Genomic DNA, 22,131 nt, shown 5'->3' with positions numbered 1-22,131 from the left:
TTAGGCCGAGTGCCCACGATCTGGTACTAGCAGCGCTTTGGATGGAGTGTATGTTCGCTGCGTCCAAAGCGCTGCCGTCTATTGAACGCAGCTAAATCTGCGTGTGTTCACTGAACCGTGCGGATTTACCGCAATACATTTCTATTGATGTACTGTATTTTCCGGCGTATAAGATGACTTTTTGACCCCTAAAAATTGTCCCAAAAGTCGGGGGTCGTCTTATACGGCGTGTGCAGGGAGCGATCCTGCATGTCGGCGTGTGGTTCCCAGGGTCTGGAGGAGAGGAGACTCTCCTTCAAGCCCTGGGATCCATATTCATGTAAAAAAATAAAGAATAAAACGAAAAAACATGGATATACTCGCCCTCGTACGGCCCCTGGCTCACAGTGCTGCTAGCGTCTCCCTCCGTTCCTAAGGAACGCAGTGAGTGAAGGACCTTCAATGACGTTGCGGTCACCTGACCGCTCACCTGACCGCGACGTCATCGAAGATCCTTCACTCACTGCGTTCCTTGGGAACGGAGGGAGACGCTAGCAGCGCTGTGAGCCAGGGCCCGGCCGAGGGTGAGTATATCCATGTTTTTTCTTTTTATTCTTTATTTTTTACATGAATATGGATCCCAGGGCCTGAAGGAGAGTCTCCTCTCCTCCAGACCCTGGGAACCACACGCCGTATAAGATGACTGGGCGTATAAGATGACCCCCGTCTTATACGGCGGGCATATCCCAAATTCCATATTTTATATGGAAAAGTTGGGGGTCGTCTTATACACCAGAAAATACGGTAATTTCTCTTGCAGAGATGTTAGAAATTGCCATGCTGCGGTCTTGAAAGATGTGCCACGTGTCTGTGTCTGCAGGTGATCCACAGGCAACTATGCACGCTTAGTGGACATGGGATTTCTAGAAGTCCCATCCACCATTCTGTCATAGCTTGACGCTGCATACGTACACAGCATCGAACCTGCAGCCGGTCCTGATCAAGGGCACATGCTCTCAGTTAATCAAGCAATATATAAATTGTGGGCATTGGGACAAAAGTTGTTTTCCCAACCCTGCTCCACGTGCATAGGTCCATATCACATATGGGTCAGGTGGGGGCGTCTGTATTGCAGTCTATGGAGTGGATGTGATAAGCCACATAGCACAGAAGGAGCATGGTGGGGGGGCTTAACCCTTACTTCTCCTGCACTGGACATACAACTGCACTAGCTGGGTGCAAAGGGGGAGTAAGGGTTAACCCTCACATACAAAGGTGAGGAGGCAGCAGAGTACATGGTGGGGCAGAAGAGCAGTTTGAGGAGCACATAGAATATCCCAGCTGCAGGCTGTATGTAGTGGAGGTGAGGGGGCACTTCACTGCCGGACCCTGTATTCAGAAGGAATATTCAGCCAGTGTTTTATCTCCTATTAGCTGCCAGGGAGATGCAGTGCCTACTAATTAGCTGCTGTCCCAGCTTTTATTCCATAGTTGGTGTAAAGGTGGCATCGCAGGTGTTGTGACCTAATGCTGCCTCCTAGGTGTTATCTGGGCTCCACTTAGAAACTACTTGCCCATTATCTGCAGCAGATGGGTGCTGTAGTCTCCGCTTCCCTCCTCCTGTCCTGAACGCTCCTGCACAGGTTTCAGGAACTGAGGAGCCTGCATCCACCAACGAGAAGATGGGGCGGGGCTATAGTCCGAACTACGATTCTGAGAAAAATCAGACTGGTAGGTCAGTGTCAGCGGGTTGGACAGGAACAGTCAGAGGGCCGGATGTGGCTCCCGCGCCACAGTTTGCCCAGGTCTGATTTAGTGCATAAGTCAGGTAGTCTATTGATGAGCGAATTTGTTCAGAAAACGATCGCCAAACATAAATTTGGCACTTATATGGCATATTTGAATTCCTAATCAGAAACGCAAGCAAAATTTTATAAAATCGGTAAAAAGTGCGGGAAAATATTTGCGTTGCCCCAAAAGTATTTTTAGCACTTTAGCAAGTGGTGTATCTTGAGCATTTAGCACATGTTTGAGGGGAGGGGGTTAGCAGAGGTCAGAGAGGCGGTGTTTATTTATTTATTTTATTTTTTTTTCCTAACTTTGTGTGCACATTGCGGCTAGCCAATCAGGGCGCAGGAAACACCCACAATGTCCTGACCCCATGGCTTGTCATTGGCTGGTGAAATCACATGTCCCTCTCCATATAAAGAGCGGACATCTTGTTTTAGCGCCATTTTGACACTAAGAGCGCAGAGAGGCTGCTCCTGACACTGCCACTGTTAGGAAGATTTTAGCTAGTTAGGTAGTTGTATATCAGTCACTGTAGCTAGATAGTGTCCAGTGTGGATGTAAAATTGATCTTCCAGCTTTTTTTTTTTTTTTTTTTTTTTTTGCTATTACTGAGGTCCACAGACAAAAGCCAGCAGGGCACATGTCCTACAAGTGTTGTGCACTGCTTCTATTGTACTCCATGCACAAGCATTGCATTCTAAATCTTATTTTTTGTTGCTAAATGTGAAACAGCCTGCTGTATCCCACCTTGTCTTTTAGTGCTGTGGTGATATGAAACAGTCTGCAAACCTAAGGCACATAAAAAAAAAATTACAATTTTTTTTTTCTGTTGCTGAATATGATACAGCCCACTATATCCCACGTTGTAATTTTATGGCTGTGATATGAAGTTGTCTGCGGACCTCAAGCACATTAAAATTTTTATTTTTTTTCTGTTGATAAACAGGATACCACCTGCTATATCCAACCTCTTCATTTACTGGAGTTGAAATTGTTCTGTGCTGCAGAGCTGGTGCACATTAAAATTAATAATTTTTTTTACAAACGTGATGCAGCAGCCGAGATCTGAGTTTGAAATTTTGAGCCCATCTTCTAGATTATGTGCATCTTTGGCATCCATTTTCTCACAGCCATCTTTTATGCCTAGCTTGAGACGCACATCTGGTACAGCTATCTTCTGACGAGCATTAAACGGTAATGGTGTTGGGTAAAGAGTAATCGTTGTAGGCTGGATCCTGGATCTCCTACTTGCCATAGCCACCCTGTTAATGATCCTGTTGTATGTTCCCATTCCTGCTTTCGTCTTGGCCCTTTTCCTGATCAGTTCATATAATGACACGTTGCCCATATTTCTGCAGCAAACCTATACCTTACCAGCAGAAAATGTAGGTAGGAGAGCATTCCAGTGCCATGCTAGCACCGATCGTGGGCATTTAACCCTTCTGATGCCGCTGTCAGTAGAGACAGCGAAATAGAAGGGCATCGCGCAGGGAAGGGGGCTCCCTGCGCTCTGCCACCGGAACAATGCAATCGCGTTCCAGTGTTCTCCAAGGAGTCCCTGGATCCAAAATGGCCAAGGGGCTCCTTCCTGGTCCTGAAATGAGGTGGCTTCCCGGCGCCTGCTGAGAACAGGCGCCAGAAAGCCTCCTGCACTGCCTGTAAGATCGCTGATCTGACACTGTGCTAGTCAAAGTGTTAGAAAGTAAGAAAAAATATATAATGTATAAAAAAATTTTTTAAAAAATCCCCAAATAAAGAAAAAAATAAATATTTTCCAATAAATCCATTTATTCATGTAAATAAAAAAAACAAACAATAAAAGTACACTTCGCCGTGTCCATAACGACCCGCCCTATAAAACTATCCCACTTGTTAACCCCTTCAGTGAACACCACAAAAAAAGGCAAAAAACAATGCTTCATCATACTGCCAAACAAAAAGTGCAATAAAATGTGATAAAAAAGACGGCTATAAATAAACATGGTACTGCTGAAAACGTCCTCTTGTCCCATAAAAAAGCCGCCATACAGCGTCATCAGCAGAAAAATAAAGTTATAGCTCTCAGAATAAAGCGATGCAAAAACAATTATTTTTTATATAAAATAGTTTTTATTATGTAAAAGCACAAAAAAAATAAAAAAAAATGATTTAAATGAGGTATCGCTGTAATCGTACTAACCCGAAGAATAAAGCTGCTTTATCAATTTTACCACACGCGGAACGGTATAAACGCCCCCCCTAAAAGAAATTCAGGAATTGCTGGTTTTTGTTCATTCTGCCTCCCAAAAATCAGAATAAAAAGCGATCAAAAAATGTCATGTGCCCGAAACGTCAACTCCTCCCGCAAAAAACAAGACCTCACATGACTCTATGGGCCAAAATATAGCTCTCAAAATGTGGTGATGCAATAAAAAGCGTCTCTTAGCGTGTGACAGCTGCCAAACAAAAGCCCGTTATAAATAGTAAATCAAACCCCCCTTTATCACCCCCTTAGTTAGGGAAAAATAAATTAAAAAAATGTATTTATTTCCATTTTCCTGTTAGGGTTGGGGCTGGGGGTGTGCTTGGGGCTGGGGGTGTGCTTGGGGCTGAAGTTGAGGTTGGGGGTGTGGTTGGTGCTGAGACTCTCCAAACGTGACATGGCGTCCGATCTCAATTCCAGCCAATTCTGTGTTGAAAAAGTGAAAGTGCTCCTTCCCTTCCGAGCTCTGACATGCGCCCAAACAGTGGTCCTCCCCCCACATATTGGGTATCTGCGTACTCAGGACAAATTGGACAACAAGTTTTGCAGTCCAATTTCTCCTGTTACCCTTGTGAAAATAAAAATGTGGGGGCTAAAATATCATTTTCATGGAAAAAATATATTTTTTATTTTCACGGCTCTGCGTTATAAACTTTAGCAAAACACTTGGGGGTTCAAAGTTCTCACAACACATCTAGATAAGTTCCTTAGGGGGCTTACTTTCCAAAATGGCACATCAGGGGCTCTCCAAACGCGACATGGTGTCCGATCTCCATTCCAGCCAATTTTGCATAGAAAAGTCAAATGGCGCTCCTTACCTTCCGAGCTCTGCCATGCGCCCAAACACTGGTTTACCCCCATATATGGGGTATCAGGACAAATTGCACAACTTTTGTGGTCCAATTTCTCCTGTTACCCTTGGTAAAATAAAACCAATTGGATCTGAAGTAAAAATTTTATGAACAAGTTAAATGTTCAATTTTTCTCTAGTAACCCCCCACGACAGCACACCTGGAGGATGTTAACCCTTTCCTAATAGGGACAGGAAATGACCAAGAGGTTAAATAACCCCTCCCTCATCCTCCCCTCAGTGTTTTTTCCTGTCCCTACTAGGGATGAAGAGGTCATCCCAGGTGTACTGTGCCGGCAGCGGTCACCAGGGGGAAAAGTGATCTTACGCCGGGCAGCTGGGGAGCAGACTCACCTCTCTTCCCCGAGCGCTGCTCCCGTCTCCTCCGGACTCAGGACATCCGCTACCAGTCCGCACCTGCAGGGCAAGGTCTGGGCGGCATTCTTCGGCTGGAGGCCTCTCTGAGCTCTCCAGCCCCTCTCCTCCTCCATTGGATGCGCGCGATGAGGACTTCCGGTCTGAAGCCGGCAGCAGGATGTGACGAGCCTCTCTACCTATCTTCCAGAAAGCGACAGGATTTCTAGCAGATGCCTCGGCTGAGTCCGTGAGGGTGGCAGCAAGATCATCAGGGTTGTCAAATTCCGTAAGACGAGCACTCTGGCTGAGATCTTGGTCTGGGGACATGACCTCAAAGATGAGGCTCTGTTCTATTCCCTTTAAAGGGAAATATATGTTTAGGCCTGCCCTGGATGATCTACTGGAGAAGGCTTCAGACAAAAAGACATTGCCAGAACCTAGAAACCCTAGGAAAAGACCCTTTCGCTCTCAACAAGAGCATACTCCTCAATACAGAGGCAAGGGCAAGTTGGAGTTATCCAAAAGGCGGGAAAGACAAATCTTTTTCTTTCCCAACCCCAAACTCAAAGAAAACAATGACGCCACCATGGTGGGGGGTCGTATCTCAAACTTCCTCCCATACTGGCAAGCAATCTGCTCAGACCAATGGACCTTAACATCAGTCAGAGACGGAATAAAAATAGAGTTGATATCATATCCTCAAAAGATGTCAAGAACAACATCTAGCTTCACAAAAGCTACAATCCATATTGATAGCGGGAGTACAAGATCTCCTAGTCAACTAGGTGATTTCCTCAGTCCGGGAGAACGAGAGGAACAGAGGACATTATTCAAATTTGTTTCTAATAAAGAAACCAAATGGGTCCCATCGAATAATAATCAACCAAAAACCTCTGAATCAATACGTAGCCTACAGAAGGTTCAAGATGGAATCAGTAAGGTCTACAGTACCCCTCATAGGACAAGATTTCGTCATGGCGACGATAGATTTACAGGACGCGTATTACCACGTCCCAATCCATCCAACTTATCGAAAATTCCTAAGATTTGCAGTCGCCAGGGGGAAAGACATAGACCATTTTCAATTCAATGTCCTCCCGTTTGGGCTATCCTCAGCCCCAAGGATTTTCACAAAGATCATGTCCGAAGTAATGGTCTACATCAGAGGTCAACAAATATGCATAATTCCATACCTCGACGACCTCCTGATAGTGGCTCCCTCAGTTCCCATTCTTCAAGAACACCTTCAAAAGACAGTCCAAATCTTATCGTCCCTAGGCTGGATAGTGAACCACAAAAAATCGGATATGGTTCCGTCAACAACAAAGGTCTTTTTAGGGGTCCTACTGGATTCTCACAGCCAAACATCTTTCTTACCAGAACAAAAACGGACCTTGCTTACAGCAAAAATCAGAATGTTGCGGAGCAAGAAGATAGCCCATCTTAGAGAAACTATGTCGGTTCTCGGGACCATGACGTCATGCATCCAGATGGTGTCATGGGCACAAGCCCACACCAGAGTACTCCAGACTCATATTCTGTCAAACTGGGACGGATCCCCAAATTCTCTGGACAAAAAAATCAGAATACCACCGTTGACGTGGTGGCTACAAAAGGAAAACCTAATCAAAGGAGTTCCCTGGTCGCAGGATCCAGCAATCTCTATAACAGTAGATGCCAGCGAAAGAGGTTGGGGAGCTACGGTAGCCCAACACATATTTCAGGGGGACTGGCCAAACGAGATAAGCCAACGATCCTCGAACTTCAGAGAACTAAAAGCTGTGGAGGAAGTCCTCAAAGCAGCAGTAACTCTTGTTCAAAATTCCCATATCAAGATCTACTCGGACAACGTGACAACAGTTGCCCATCTTCGCCATCAGGGAAGTACAAGACACGAGGATCTAAAGGCTATATCAGCCAGAATATTTTCCTGGGCCGAAGAACATGTTCTCTCACTTTCTGCCCTGCACATAAAAGGGGAAATAAATATACAGGCCGACTTCCTGAGCAGAGAAAGGATCCATCCCGGAGAATGGGGTCTAGACCCAGAAACTTTTCAAATTTTGGTCAGAAAGTGGGGACAGCCGGAAGTGGACCTGTTCGCAAATGCTCAGAACACAAAAGTGGACCAATTTTTTTCGCTAGATCCAACCAATCCGGGGCTAGGAGTAGACGCATTGGCCCAACCATGGACATTCTCACTGGCCTATGCTTTTCCTCCATTACCAATTCTACCAAAGGTCCTACAAAAGATAAGGACAGAAAGGGTCAGTGTAATCCTAGTGGCTCCATTTTGGTCCAAAAGAAGTTGGTTTGGGTCCCTCATCAACCTAAAAGTAGATGGACCGATGGCACTACCTCCGATCAAGAACCTTCTCTATCAGGGGCCAATACTTCATCCAGATCCCGAGAGATTACACCTGAATGCCTGGCTTCTGAATTCTCAATTCTGAGGACCAGAGGGCTATCAAAGAAGGTCATTAGTACGCTACAGAAAAGCCGGAAGACAGTTACCAATTCCATTTATCAGAAAATATGGAAAACGTATATCACATGGAGTGCTCCTGAACGGCCCAACCCAGACCGGCCGAACTTAGCCAGAATCCTGGATTTTTTGCAAGATGGGCTAGAAAAAGGTCTCAGACCCAGCACCCTCAAGGTACAGGTGGCGGCACTGAGCTCGTATTTTGACCAGCCTTTAGCCGAACACAGATGGATAAGAAGATTTATGACGGCAGCATCCCGCATATCTCCAAGATCCATAAATATAGTCCCATCTTGGGACCTCAATATAGTCCTGAAGGGACTTACACTTCCACCTTTTGAACCCTTGTCATCAATAGCAATGGATAGACTCGCCTGGAAAACCACCTTCCTGATAGCTATAACTACAGCCAGGAGAGTAGGTGAACTACAGGCCCTGTCAATCAATGAACCCTACATGAGGATTCTACAAGATAGACTTATTCTGCGATTGGATCCATCCTTTCTGCCAAAGGTCGTCTCTGACTTCCACAAGTCGCAGGAGATAATTCTCCCTTCCTTTCATCAAGAACCAAAAAATTAGGAAGAAGAAGAATTCCATACTTTAGACGTTCGGAGAACGGTATTTTATTACCTTCAAGTTTCAGAAAAAATTAGGAAGGATCAGAATTTGTTTATCCATCTTCACGGACAGAATAAGGGAAAGAAGACTTCCAAATCTACAATTGCCAATTGGATCAAGAGCGTAATCTTGGAGGCTTATCAAATCCAAGGCCTTCCACCGCCAGAAAATTCACAGCTCATTCTACCAGAGCAACAGCTGTCTCCTGGGCCGAGAAAGCCAGTGCTTCCATTGAACAAATTTGCAGAGCTGCTACATGGTCCTCGGTCCATACATTTTCCAAACATTACAGGCTAGACCTGATGTCAAAGGAAGACTTAGCCTTCGGAGAAAAAGTCCTTAGAGCTATATTCCCTCCCTAAGAGATTACTCTTGGGTACTGCTCCAAGTGTGCTGTCGTGGGGGGTTACTAGAGAAAATAGAATTATTCTTACCGTTAATTCGGTTTCTAGTAACCCACCACGACAGCAGGAGTAATCCCTCCCTTTGCTTAATATACGTTCTGGAAAGAATAAATATAATTTGAAGCATTACTTCTCCTGTGGTCCTTTATAATAACACTGAGGGGAGGATGAGGGAGGGGTTATTTAACCTCTTGGTCATTTCCTGTCCCTATTAGGAAAGGGGTAACATCCTCCAGGTGTGCTGTCGTGGTGGGTTACTAGAAACCGAATTAACGGTAAGAATAATTCTATTTTTTTAAACATTCCAAAAATTCCTGTGAAGCAACTGAAGGGTTAATTAACTTATTGAATTTGGTTTTGACTATCTTGAGGGGTGCAGTGTTTAGAATACTGTCACTTTTGGGCATTTTCTGTCATACAGGCCCCTCAGTCACTTCAAGTGTGAGGTGGTCCCTAAAAAAAAAAAAATGGTTTTGCAAATTTTGTTGTAAAAATGAGAAATCGCTGGTCAACTTTTAAAGGGAACCTGTCACCCTGTTTTTTCAGATTGAGATGAAAATACTGTTAAATAGGGCCTGCGCTGTGCGTTACAATAGTGTATGTAGTGTACCCTGATTCCTCACCTATGCTGCGAAATACATTACCAAAGTCGCCGTTTTCGCCTGTCAATCAGGCTGGTCAGGTCAGGTGGGCGTGGTGACATCGCTGTTTCTTCCCCAGCTTTCCGTTGGTGGCGTAGTGGTGTGCGCATGTCCAAGTGCCGAATCCACTGCGCGCAGGTGAAGAAAAAGCACGCGATCTGCGCTATTACCCTTGTCATCGGTGGGGGCGGCCATCTTCCTGTCGCCGCGCGTGCGCAGATGGAGTGCTCTGCTGCACGGGGCTTCAGGAAAATGGCCGCGGGATGCCGCGCGTGCGCAGATGGAGATCGCGGCGGCCATTTTCCTGAAGCCGAGATGCAAACTTATTTATCACTTATTATAATTCAACATTCGCTTTAGACATTACTGGCACTGTCACCATAGGGACTCAGTCTAAATTTACTATCTGTATGTCTTTGTAGCGTGGGTAGAAAAATAATTTCTGGGAGTAAACCCTCGCAAACACGGGTAGAATATGCAAACTCTGCAAGGCTGCTAATGTTGTCAACGCAAAAACTGAACGTTTCTGTGGTTGGAAGGCTATCACTTTGATGCAAACTGTGTGCCTCACTGTTGCGTTGGTGAAAACCACCGTCAAGATTGTCTTCCAGTATGTTTTGATACTGCAGCATTGGCGTGTCCCTCTTCCAGGGGGGAAGCAACTGGCAAAATTTACTTTTTTCTATTGTGGATAGAACACACTGGCAACCCAGTAGTCAGCACTATTTGGAATCATAACTATACGGTAACAATCATGTTGCAGATTGTCCTGCAAGAAGGCTCTCATGGTTCGGTCTTTCATGAGGTCAAACTCCAGTGTGTTGGTGGTGGTATAATACTCAAGCTTTCTTCCTCCATTCCCTCCTGACAATCACAGACAACATAGAGGGAATCATTATCGTCATCATCTCCTAACTGTTGTGCGTCCATCACCTCTTCCTTCTCATCCATTCCATGGTCCTTCTCAATTTGTTCCTCCCATGGCAAACATCTGAGACTGTAGACCTGAACTTCTAAATATTGTTAACCCTAAAGGTATCCTCTTCGTCTTCCTCTTCCTCCAGGACCACCACCACCTCCTCACCCACACTATTTAAAGTGTGCTGTAGCATGTAGATGACAGTAATAGGGATGCCTAATGACGGCATAATCACCGCTAACCATCTTAGTAGCCATTAAGAAAATGTGCAGAAGGGTGCAGAGGTCCTTCATCTGTATCCACTACGCAAGTGTGAATTGCACCATGTCCGTACTGCGTTGTGCAAGGATATGAAAAATGTCATACTTATCAGGTCTCCGCGCTGCTGCCAGTAGCTGCAACATGTGCAGAGTTTAATTCCATGGTGTGGTCATATCGCATATCAACCGGTTAACTGGTAGTCCGAAAGATCTCATTTCCAACTGAAGTGGAATGGTGGAAGTCTGCACAACAGTGGTTTCTGCAGCAGCGCATCCAAGCTTGGCAGAGGAATTACTGTACCATCAGGTTAAGGATGCGAGCCATGCAAGGCATGTGTAAGGTTGACCCGGCGTAGGGCCACCACAAGGTTTACATTGTTATCACACACGGCCTTCCCCGGCTCCAGGTTGAGTGTAGACAGCCATTGTCAAATTCTGCATGGATACGTGTCCACAACTGTTGATCTGTATCACTGCGATCTCCAAGGCATATTAATGTAAACACCTCCTGATTATGGTGAGCCCTGGCTGCGCAGTAAGAAGGTAGGGGAGGGATTCTCTCTACAGTGTTGGAACGTGTGTTTAATTAAGGCAGAGATTGAGGGTGCATGTGGAGGAGGTGGAAGAGGCAGAAGCACTGCAGTAATTGTTACATACAGAGGTTTGTTCTGCAAGTCCTGGGGATTCCAAGACTTGGTGTCTAGTGACACCTTGGTGGCTACTGCTTTAGATCTCCATCCCTTGGTGTGTACTAGTTTAGTTCTCCAACCCAAGCTGTTTAGCAGTTTAGTTTTACAATCCCTGTTGTCTATTAGTTTAGTTCTCCATGGTCTGATGTTAATTTTAGTTCTGCAAACATAGCTGTTTAGTTCTCCAACCCCTGTTGTATAGTAGTTTTTAGTTATCCATCTTATGTTGTATAGTGGTTTATTTCTCCATCCCCAAGTGCCCTACAAGCCATGGGGATTGAAGGACTTGTGGAGCAGCCCTTTCCTTGACTGCCTCAACAGCCACCAGAGTCACCCAGTGCCCAGTCATCTAGATGTAACTCCCCTGTCCATGCTTTCTCGTCCAGGTGTTATTGTTGAAATACAGCCTGGCAGACATAGAATTTTTCAGAGAACGGGTGATATTGTCTGCGACTTGTTGCTGCAGCGCAGGCACATCTTTTTTGGCGACGTAATGGTGACTGGGCAACTGGTACTGGGGGGACTCTGACAGCCATCAGCTTTCAGAAACCAACTGTATCCATAAGGCGGAAAACAGATTGGTGTGGCCATGCAATAATCACAGCGATCACAGGCCATGAGTCATACAGAAATAAGCGCTGTGATCTTTGTAGCGAATAGCTCTCTGCTTGCCCCTACAATCGAGACAATGACCCGATTGGGCGACAAATCATCCAAGAAGGTTACAGGCTGTTCACAATAATTAGTTCTCAGAAAAGTAATAGTGAGTGTACGGCTTATCCACGTCCAGATTAAAGCACATGGAATATGTGTATATCCCGCCATACGATCACTGCTAACTCCACGATAACCCTACACTCCATTCTTCTTCTTTTGAGGTTTACACCTTCTCCGTGTTCACACCGTTTTCCATCTCCTCTCCCTCAGAGTAGCAGTCATATACCGGCCCCCAGGCTCACCCACCCACTTCCTTGACCACTTTTATGCGTTGCTGCCACACTTTGTCCTCAGAATTGACAATCCTTATTTTAAGACTTCAACAGCTCCATCTCCCCAACTGCATAGCAGCTTCTATCCCTAGCCAATTCTCGTGGCCTCTCACAGCTTTCAAACTCTGAGACACGCAAAGTTGGTAATGCCCCTGATCTCTACTTTGTCCGGTTCAGTTCAATCTCCTACCTAGATGACTCACCTCTTACCCTTTGTCCCTCATGAAATTAAGAGTATAACCACAACTTAGACATTTTAGATATATATTATAAATGTATTCCTTCTCTGAACATAATTCACCATCAGTCACCTGTACCCAAAAGGCTCATGCAGCCTTTATCTACCCCCTCCCCCCCCATTTCCTTTAGATGGTAGTACAATCACTGTAAATAAGCACCTAGAATTTGTCACCCCACCTCATTGTAGATTGTAAGCTCTGAAGAGAAGGGTCGTCATTATTTTGGTTTGTTTGATAATCTTAAACTTGGTAACTTTTCACTCTTTTATATGAACTGCTGACTTGTAAAGCTATGCGGAATGTGTTTGCGATGTATAAATGAAGGTTACTATTAGTAGATTGAATATGAAGTTCAAGCTGTTAGCTTTGCCATGTGTAGGAGGAAAGAATCATTTACGTGAGCACAACTGCACAAACGAGGATTTGCTGCTGTGCTGACACAGGGTGGAGTAGGGAGAACACGACAAGCTACTGGACTGAGGTGCAGGCAGAGATGTTACTGTGGATTGAGAACGATGGTGTGTGTGTGTGTGTGCTTGGTATGTAATATCAGTCAAAAAGAGCAGGCATGTCCAATTCCGTATCAGTTGACAGGCTCTGTCACCCCAACTGTAGCGGGTAAACAAGTGGAGGTTCTTCGGCCAGAGACCTGTGACAACACTTGCCACGATGAGGAAGAAGAATCCGAAGATGCGGTTGATGGGGTGGATGGTGATTGGTGATTGCGCATGTACCAGTTAATGAATTTAGTACTGAAATTTTTTTATTTATTTATTTTTTTAACCCCTTTCTGCCATTAGACGTACTATTGCGTCCATGTGGGGTGGGCTTTACTTCCCAAGGACGCAATAGTACGTCATATGCGATCGGCAGCGCTCACGGGGGGAGCGCCGCCGATCGCGGCCGGGTGTCAGCTGTTTATCGCAGCTGACATCCGGCACTATGTGCCAGGAGCGGTCACGGACCGCCCCCGGCACATTAACCCCCGGCACACCGCGATCAAAGATGATCGCGATGTGCCGGCGGTACAGGGAAGCACCGCGCAGGGAGGGGGCTCCCTGCGGGCTTCCCTGAGCCCCCCGCAGCAACGCGATGTGATCGCGTTGCTGCGAGGGTCTCACCTCCCTCCCTGCTCCCTCCAGCCCCGGATCCAAGATGGCCGCGGATCCGGGTCCTGCAGGGAGGGAGGTGGCTTCACAGAGCCTGCTCAGAGCAGGCACTGTGAAGGCTGCAGCGCTGCATGTCAGATCAGTGATCTGACAGAGTGCTGTGCAAACTGTCAGATCACTGATCTGTGATGTCCCCCCCTGGGACAAAGTAAAAAAGTTAAAAAAAAAAAAAAATTCAAATGTGTAAAAAAAAATAAAAAAAAATATTCCAAAATAATGAAAAAAAAATATATATATTATTCCCATAAATACATTTCTTTATCTAAATAAAAAAAAAACAAACAATAAAAGTACACATATTTAGTATCGCCGCGTCCATAACGACCCGACCTATAAAACTGGCCCACTAGTTAACCCCTTCAGTAAACACCGTAAGAAAAAAAAAAAAAAAACGAGGCAAAAAACAACGCTTTATTATCATACCGCCGAACAAAAAGTGGAATAACACGCGATCAAAAAGACAGATATAACTAACCATGGTACCGCTGAAAACGTCATCTTGTCCCGCAAAAAACGAGCCGCCATACAGCATCATCAGCAAAAAAATAAAAAAGTTATAGTCCTGAGAATAAAGTGATGCAAAAATAATTATTTTTTCTATAAAATAGTTTTTATCGTATAAAAGCGCCAAAACATAAAAAAATGATATAAATGAGGTGTCGCTGTAATCATACTGGCCCGAAGAATAAAACTGCTTCATCAATTTTACCAAACGCGGAACGGTATAAACGCCTCCCCCAAAAGAAATTCATGAATAGCTGGTTTTTGGTCATTCTGCCTCACAAAAATCGGAATAAAAAGCGATCAAAAAATGTCACGTGCCCGAAAATGTTACCAATAAAAACATCAACTCGTCCCGCAAAAAACAAGACCTCACATGACTCTGTGGACCAAAATATAGAAAAATTATAGCTCTCAAAATGTGGTAACGCAAAAAATATTTTTTGCAATAAAAAGCGTCTTTCAGTGTGTGACGGCTGCCAATCATAAAAATCCGCTAAAAAACCCGCTATAAAAGTAAATCAAACCCCCCTTCATCACCCCCTTAGTTAGGGAAAAATAAAAAAAATGTATTTATTTCCATTTTCCCATTAGGGCTAGGGTTAGAGTTAGGGCTAGGGCTAGGGTTAGGGCTAGGGTTAGGGTTAGGGTTAGGTTTAGGGCTAGGGTTAGGGCTAGGGTTAGGGCTAGGGTTAGGGTTAGGGCTAGGGTTAGGGTTAGGGCTAGGGTTAGGGCTAGGGCTAGGGTTAGGGTTAGGATTAGGGCTAGGGTTAGGGCTAGGGCTACAGTTTGGGTTGGGGCTAAAGTTATAGTTAGGGTTTAGATTACATTTACGGTTGGGAATAGGGTAGGGTTAGGGGTGTGTCAGGGTTAGAGGTGTGGTTAGGGTTACTGTTGGGATTAGGGTTAGGGATGTGTTTGGATTAGGGTTTCAGTTATAATTGGGGGGTTTCCACTGTTTAGGCACATCAGGGGCTCTCCAAACGCGACATGGCGTCCGATCTCAATTCCCGCCAATTCTGCGTTGAAAAAGTAAAACAGTGCTTCTTCCCTTCCGAGCTCTCCCGTGTGCCCAAACAGGGGTTTACCCCAACATATGGGGTATCAGCGTACTCAGGACAAATAGGACAACAACTTTTGGGGTCCAATTTCTCCTGCTACCCTTGGGAAAATACAAAACTTGGGGCTAAAACATATTTTTTGTGGGGAAAAAAAGATTTTTTATTTTCACGGCTCTGCGTTATAAACTGTAGTGAAACACTTGGGGGTTTAAAGCTATCACAACACATCTAGATGAGTTCCTTAGGGGGTCTAGTTTCCAAAATGGTGTCACTTGTGGGAGGTTTCTACTGTTTAGGTACATTAGGGGCTCTGCAAATGCAATGTGACACCTGCAGACCATTCCATCTAAGTCCTCATTCCAAATGGAGCTCCTTCCCTTCCGAGCCCTCCCATGCGCCCAAACAGTGGTTCCCCCCCACATATGGGGTATCAGCGCACTCAGGACAAATTGGACAACAAATTGTGGGGTCGAATTTCTCTTGTTACCCTCGGGAAAATACAAAACTGGGGGCTAAAAAATAATTTTTGTGGGAAAAAATTTTTGTTTTATTTTTACGGCTCTCCATTATAAACTTCTGTGAAGCCCTTGGTGGGTCAAAGCGCTCAGCACACATCTAGATAAGTTCCTAAGGGGGTCTACTTTCCAAAATGGTGTCACTTGTGGGGGGTTTCTACTGTTTAGGTACATTAGGGGCTCTGCAAACGCAATGTGACACCTGCAGACCATTCCATCTAAGTCTGCATTCAAATGGCACTCCTTCCCTTCTGAGCCCTCCCATGTGCCCAAACAGTGGTTCCCCCCACATATGGTGTATCATCGCACTCAGGACAAATTGGGCAACAAATTTTGGGGTCCAATTTCTCCTGTTACCCTCAGGAAAATACAAAACTGGGGGCTAAAAAAATAATTTTTGTGGGAAAAAAATTTTGTTTTATTTTTACGGCTCTGCATTATAAACTTCTGTGAAGCACTTGGTGGGTCAAAGTGCTCACCACACCTCTAGATAAGTTCCTTAGGGGGTCTACTTTCCAAAATGGTGTCACTTGTGGGGGGTTTAAATGTTTAGGCACATCAGTGGCTCTTCAAACGCAACATGAGGTCCCATCTCAATTCCTGTCAATTTTGCATTGAAAAGTCAAACGGCGCTCCTTCCCTTCCGAGCTCTCCCATCCGCCCAAACAGTGGTTTACCCCCACATATGGGCTATCAGCGTACTCAGGACAAATTGTACAATAACTTTTGGGGTCCAATTTCTTCTCTTACCCTTGGGAAAATAAAAAATTGGGGGCGAAAAGATAATTTTTGTGAAAAAATATGATTTTTTATTTTTAAGGTTCTACATTATAAACTTCTGTGAAGCACTTGTTGGGTCAAAGTGCTCACCACACCTCTAGATAAGTTCCTTAGGGGGTCTACTTTCCAAAATGGTGTCACTTGTGGGGGGTTTCAATGTTTAGCCACGTCAGGGGCTCTCCAAACGAAACATGGCGTCCCATCTCAATTCCAGTCAATTTTGCATTGAAAAGTCAAATGGCACTCCTTCGCTTCCGAGCTCTGCCATGCGCCCAAACAGTGGTTTACCCCCATATGTGGGGTATTGGCATACTCAGGACAAATTGTACAACAATGTTTGGGGTCCACTTTCTCCTGTTACCCTTGGTAAAATAAAACAAATTGGAGCTGAATTAAATTTTTTGTGAAAAAAAGTTAAATGTTCATTTTTATTTAAACATTCAAAAAATTCCTGTGAAGCACCAGAAGGGTTAATAAACTTCTTGAATATGGTTTTGAGCACCTTGAGGGGTGTAGTTTTTAGAATGGTGTCACACTTGGGTATTTTCTATCATATAGACCCCTCAAAATGACTTCAAATGAGATGTGGTCCCTAAAATAAAATGGTGTTGTAGAAATGAGAAATTGCTGGTCAACTTTTAACCCTTATAACTCCCTAACAAAAAAAATTTTGTTTCCAAAATTGTGCTGATGTAAAGTAGACATGTGGGAAATGTTACTTATTAAGTATTTTGTGTGACATATCTCTGTGATTTAATTGAATAAAAATTCAAAGTTGGAAAATTGCGAAATTTTCATAATTTTCGCCAAATTTCCGTTTTTTTCACAAATAAACGCAGGTACTATCAAATAATTTTTACCATTGTCATGAAGTACAATATGTCACGAGAAAACAATGTCAGAATCACCAGGATCCATTGAAGTGTTCCAGAGTTATAACCTCATAAAGGGACAGTGGTCAGAAATTGTAAAAATTGGCCCGGTCATTAACGTGCAAACCACCCTTGGGGGTAAAGGGGTTAAACACTACTAGGCCTTTATATTTTTTATATATTTTTTTAAAGTTGACAGCTAATGTGTGGTTTTTTTTTTTCCCCCTTCACCCCATTACTGCACCACAGAGAGAGGGGATCCACCCATCAAGGACAGGAAACCTACAGATAAAAAGGCAGTATCTCTCTCCCACATCAGTTGGTTTCCTGACCCTGATGGGGAACCTACAGTCGTCATCAGGGCATACCTGTGGAAGTTGTGTGATGCCAGGCCGAACCGGTCCGATCGAAGCAGCTGGGGGTTCCGTGCCTTGGCCGGTGCGGTAGCTTGAGGTGCCACTGCTGGGGTCAGCGTCTTTTCTGGAATCAACTCCATGGATCGCGCCATTGCTGGGACTCCGAGGGTTCTGGAAGCTAGCGTGGAGAGGCGTGGCCTATGACAGGAGGCCACCGCGGTGCATTACTGGGTAACCAGTAAGGGCGCATGCACGGGGTCGCTATGACGCGAACGTACAAGGCATGACTTGATGATCCAGTCGCGTGGATCCCCATGGCCACCAATGAGTGCCTCCCCCATTTAAATATATCCGGTGCCTCCCCTGGTCACCTGAAAGTGTGCTTCTGATGGAGCTCGGTCAGTCCTCCTCACTGGCTGAGTGACCTACAGCAACTGGAGCATGTCGGTCACCTCTCCAACAGTGACAGGAGCAACATAAAAGAAAACTCCACATCACCAGCAGCATGGCAGCGCAGGGGGACAATCGGGCTCCAGTGTGGTGTCCGCCACAAGAGGAAGTCCTTCCATGAGAACAGTTCCTCCTCAACCAGTACCCTTCATTCTGTCAAGGTGTGGTGAGTGATCTTCGAGAAAGTTTATCTTTTAATTGAGACTCCCCTATTCTCTTCTTTTAGGGAAGGAAGAGTTCAGGGACAATTAGGCATAGGAGTTGTGCTCTTTGTATGGGGGAATTACCCACCACATGGGAAAAGAAACTTTGCAGCTTCTGCATAGAGCAGACAATCTGCGAAGGGACTCTGGGGTTTGCCTCAGAGCTTATATCATTGATTAAAACGCACGTAGAAAGCACCTTCAGGAGGAGAGGAAGAAGCGGAAATCCAGACATAGGTCCCCTGATTTGGGATCCAATACTGCAAAGAGTGAGGATGGGGAGGTTTAGATACATCCTGCTCATCTCCATCAACATCTTCATCGTCCTCTGGGGGTAAAAGTGGTTGCAACTGTTTTCCGTTAGGAGACAGATAACCTCGTTAAAGTGGTTAGCCACCATGGGACTGGTAGATCCTCACCTAAAAAAAAAATCAGTTCAGGATATTATGTTCGGGGGGCTAGAACAAAAAGAGGTCCTTTCCACTGAATGGAAAAAAATCCAAGCTTTAATTAAAAAAGAATGGAAGAAACCAGAAAGTAAGGGTCTCCTGACCCCAAAGAGAAAATACCCCTTTGAGGACCCGGGGTGTTCATTTTGGAAGAAGGCTCTGAAGTTAGATGTAGCAATTGCCAAAACATCTAAAAAGTTTGCCCTTCCTTTTGAAGATATGGGGGTATTAAAGGACCCCATGGGCAAGAAATCAGATCCATTCGTGAAAGGGTCATTGGAAGCTGCCGGGTGAGGGCCAAAGCCAGCAGTGGCTGCCACCTGTACGGCTAGATCGCTAATGGTCTAGCTGGGCCAGCTGGAATCTTGCCTCAGGCAAAAACCTCTAGAGACTATATTAGACTCTATTCCTGTAATGAAGGGTGCTGCTGCCTTTCTGGTGGACGCATCCGCAAATTCGGTCAGGCTAGCCGCTAGATCGGCATCTCTCTCCAATGCAGCCCGGCGTGCTCTCTGGCTTAAGTGCTGGCCAGGGAACATCCAGACTAAATCAAAATTGTGTTCTATTCCCTGCGAGGGCGAGTTCTTGTTTGGTTCTGCACTGGAAGATATTCTGAATAAAGCGAGGGACAGGAAAAAACTATTCCCTATCCTCGCTAACCTATCTTACAAGCGGCCCTTTCGGAGTATTAGATTTCTCCAGAGGAAACCCCCCAAAACCCACAGGAGTAAAAGCAAGGGATTCATGTTCACCAGGCCCATTGACATCCCAATGAGGGTTTCTCCCAGGTGGGGGGAAGATTCTTTTTTTTTTTTTCCCTGCCTGGGAGCAAATAACCAACAGTTCTTGGATATTGGACCAAATAAAATAAGGCCTAAAACTTTCTTTCCACTCTACTCCCCATCCATCCTTCATAATGACACCTCAGATTTCTTCAGAAGCAGAACTGGCCTTAGAACAGGAGATTCTGGGGCTGGTGGGGAAGGGAGTTCGGGGGGTCCCTCTTTTCCTGAGAAGGAAACCAGATGGGTCTTTGAGGATGATTATAAATTTAAAAAAGCTAAACAGGTGCCTGAAAGTGCAATCATTCAAGATGAAAATAAAGACGTTCGTGAAAATGCTGTTTCCACTCTGTTTCATGACGGTTCTGGATTTAAAGGATGCATACCATCACGTCCCCATACACAGACTATCAAAAGTTCCTCAGGGTAGCGGTCCTAATACAAGGGGTAATAAGACACTATCAGTTCTCAGCTCTACCCTTTGGACTAGCCATAGCACCTTGGGTATTCACCAAGGTAGTGGCAGAAGTAATGGCACACCTGAGGGAACAAGATATTCTAATCTTTCCATATCTAGACGACTTCTCGATAATTGGCAACTCCCCTCAACATTGCAAAGACCAGTTAGAGAGTCATGAGTTCCTTAACCAACTTAGGCTGGCTTTTGAATCTAGGGAAATCCAGGTTAGTGCCGAGCCAGGTACAGGAGTACCTGGGCATTATACTAAATTCGAGCAATCAGGAGTGTCGCCTCCCGATAGAGACAGTCCGGAAGATGGAGTTGGTAGCTCGAACAAAGGACCTCCCCTCCATAACTTTGTGGAAAGCAATGTCCCTCTTAGAGTCCATGACATCCTGTATTCTGGCCGTTCAGTGGGCTCAGGCACAAACCAGGGGGTTGCAACGGGAGGTTTTGTCAACAGAAAATTCTCTAAAAGGAAATTTAGAAGGGCGGTTCACCAGATCGTTGGAAACCGCTCTCTAGAATGGTGGATAAGGACAGAGAATCTGACCCAGGATGTTCCATGGGTGGTTTTAGTTTCACAGGTCTTGACAAGACGCAAGCCCCAGGGTTTGGGGGGCACACCTGAATGACCAGATAGCACAGTGGTCTGGACAGGTGAGTTAAGAGCAGTATCCTCAAACATGAAGGAGCTTTTGGCAGGAAAGTTCACCCTCTTAGAATTTGTCCAACCTTCGGGTGTTTTCGGACAACCGAGTGGTGGTAGCTTATTTGAATCACCAAGGGGGAACCTGTTCCCAGCCGCTCATGGAGATAACAAGTTCCATTTTTTAGTTGGCAGAGGACAACCTGTGGTCTTTGACGGCACTCCATATAAAGGGGGTAGAGAATCGCAGGGCAGATTTCCTGAGGCAGACCCGGCTAAGACGGGGCGAGTGGGAATTAAACCAGGGGGTGTTCAATCAAATTGCAGAAAGGTGGTCTCCTGGCCATAGATCTGTTCCCCCAACAATCAGAATCGGAAGGTAGACTTTCTGCTAAATAGCCCCCATAGGGAACCCTGTCGCATTGGACGCCTTCATGATTCCTTGGAACTACCAGCTAGCATATGCCTTTCTTCGGATTGCCCTGATTCCGGGGGTTTTGAGAAAACTACGGGAGGACAAGGCTCGTGTGATCTTAATAAGCCCCCTTCTGGCCAAGGAGGACATGGGTTTTCCTTGTTGAGGAGGATTTCCATCTCTGACCCTTGGGTTCTGCCGGAGCTTCTAGACCTTCTCTCCCAGGGACCGGTGGAGCACACGCAGGTAACACCCGTACACATGACAGCCTGGAACTTGAAAGGGCTCTGAGTAGTAAAGGGGTTTTCTCCAAATTTAGTCTCTATCTTACTACAAAGTAAGAAGCCGGTGACCACCAAGCTATATGGGAAAATGTTCCTCTCCGCTTCAGGCTCCAAGCTAGAGGGGGAGGTTCTACATCTTGGAATTCCTGCAGAAAGGATTTGAACAGGGGCTGGCTACTAGCACTTTAAAAGTTCATGTCGCAGCTTTAGGTGCTCTGTACAATTATGACCTGGCTGTGGGTTTCCAGATTCATAAAAGCATCAGGCAGGTCTAGACTCCTCCTCTCCCCATGTGCTCCTCAGTGGGATTTAAACTTGGTCCTTTCTGCGCTAACTAAGCCCCCATCAGAGGCTTCTCTGAGGACCCTGTCCCGCAAAACATCACTGCTGGTAGCTCTCACGTGAGCTCGCAGGGTCAGTGACATTCAGGCGTTGTCGGCCAACCCTCCCTTCACACAAATCTTAGAGGATAGGGTTATTCTTAAGACTGACCCAGCCTACCTTCCAAAGGTGGCATCAGTTTCACAAATCTCAGGAGATCTCCCTTCCTTCATTTTGTCCCAATCCAAAAAATAGGGACGAGAGTCTTGCACACACTAGATGTCAGAAGGTACCTGATCCAGTCTTTAGAGGCCACACTGGAGTGTAGGAAGGATAGGTCTTCGTGTGTTTTTCAGGGTCCTCGAAAGGGACAAAAAGCTTCTAAAGGCACACTGGCA

At 45.4% G+C, this 22,131-nt stretch overlaps 1 protein-coding gene across 1 annotated transcript in view; it reads left to right on the top strand.

The window, feature by feature from the left end:
- The window catches only part of LPCAT4 (lysophosphatidylcholine acyltransferase 4), a 100,725-nt gene that overhangs the window by 53,282 nt on the left and 25,312 nt on the right, over positions 1–22,131 (top strand). The gene's annotated exons all lie outside the window — the stretch shown is intronic.

This window comes from Ranitomeya imitator, chromosome 1 (genome assembly GCF_032444005.1).
Source record: "Ranitomeya imitator isolate aRanImi1 chromosome 1, aRanImi1.pri, whole genome shotgun sequence".
Lineage (NCBI taxonomy): Eukaryota > Metazoa > Chordata > Amphibia > Anura > Dendrobatidae > Ranitomeya > Ranitomeya imitator.
This window is presented reverse-complemented; position numbering and strand designations above follow the sequence as displayed.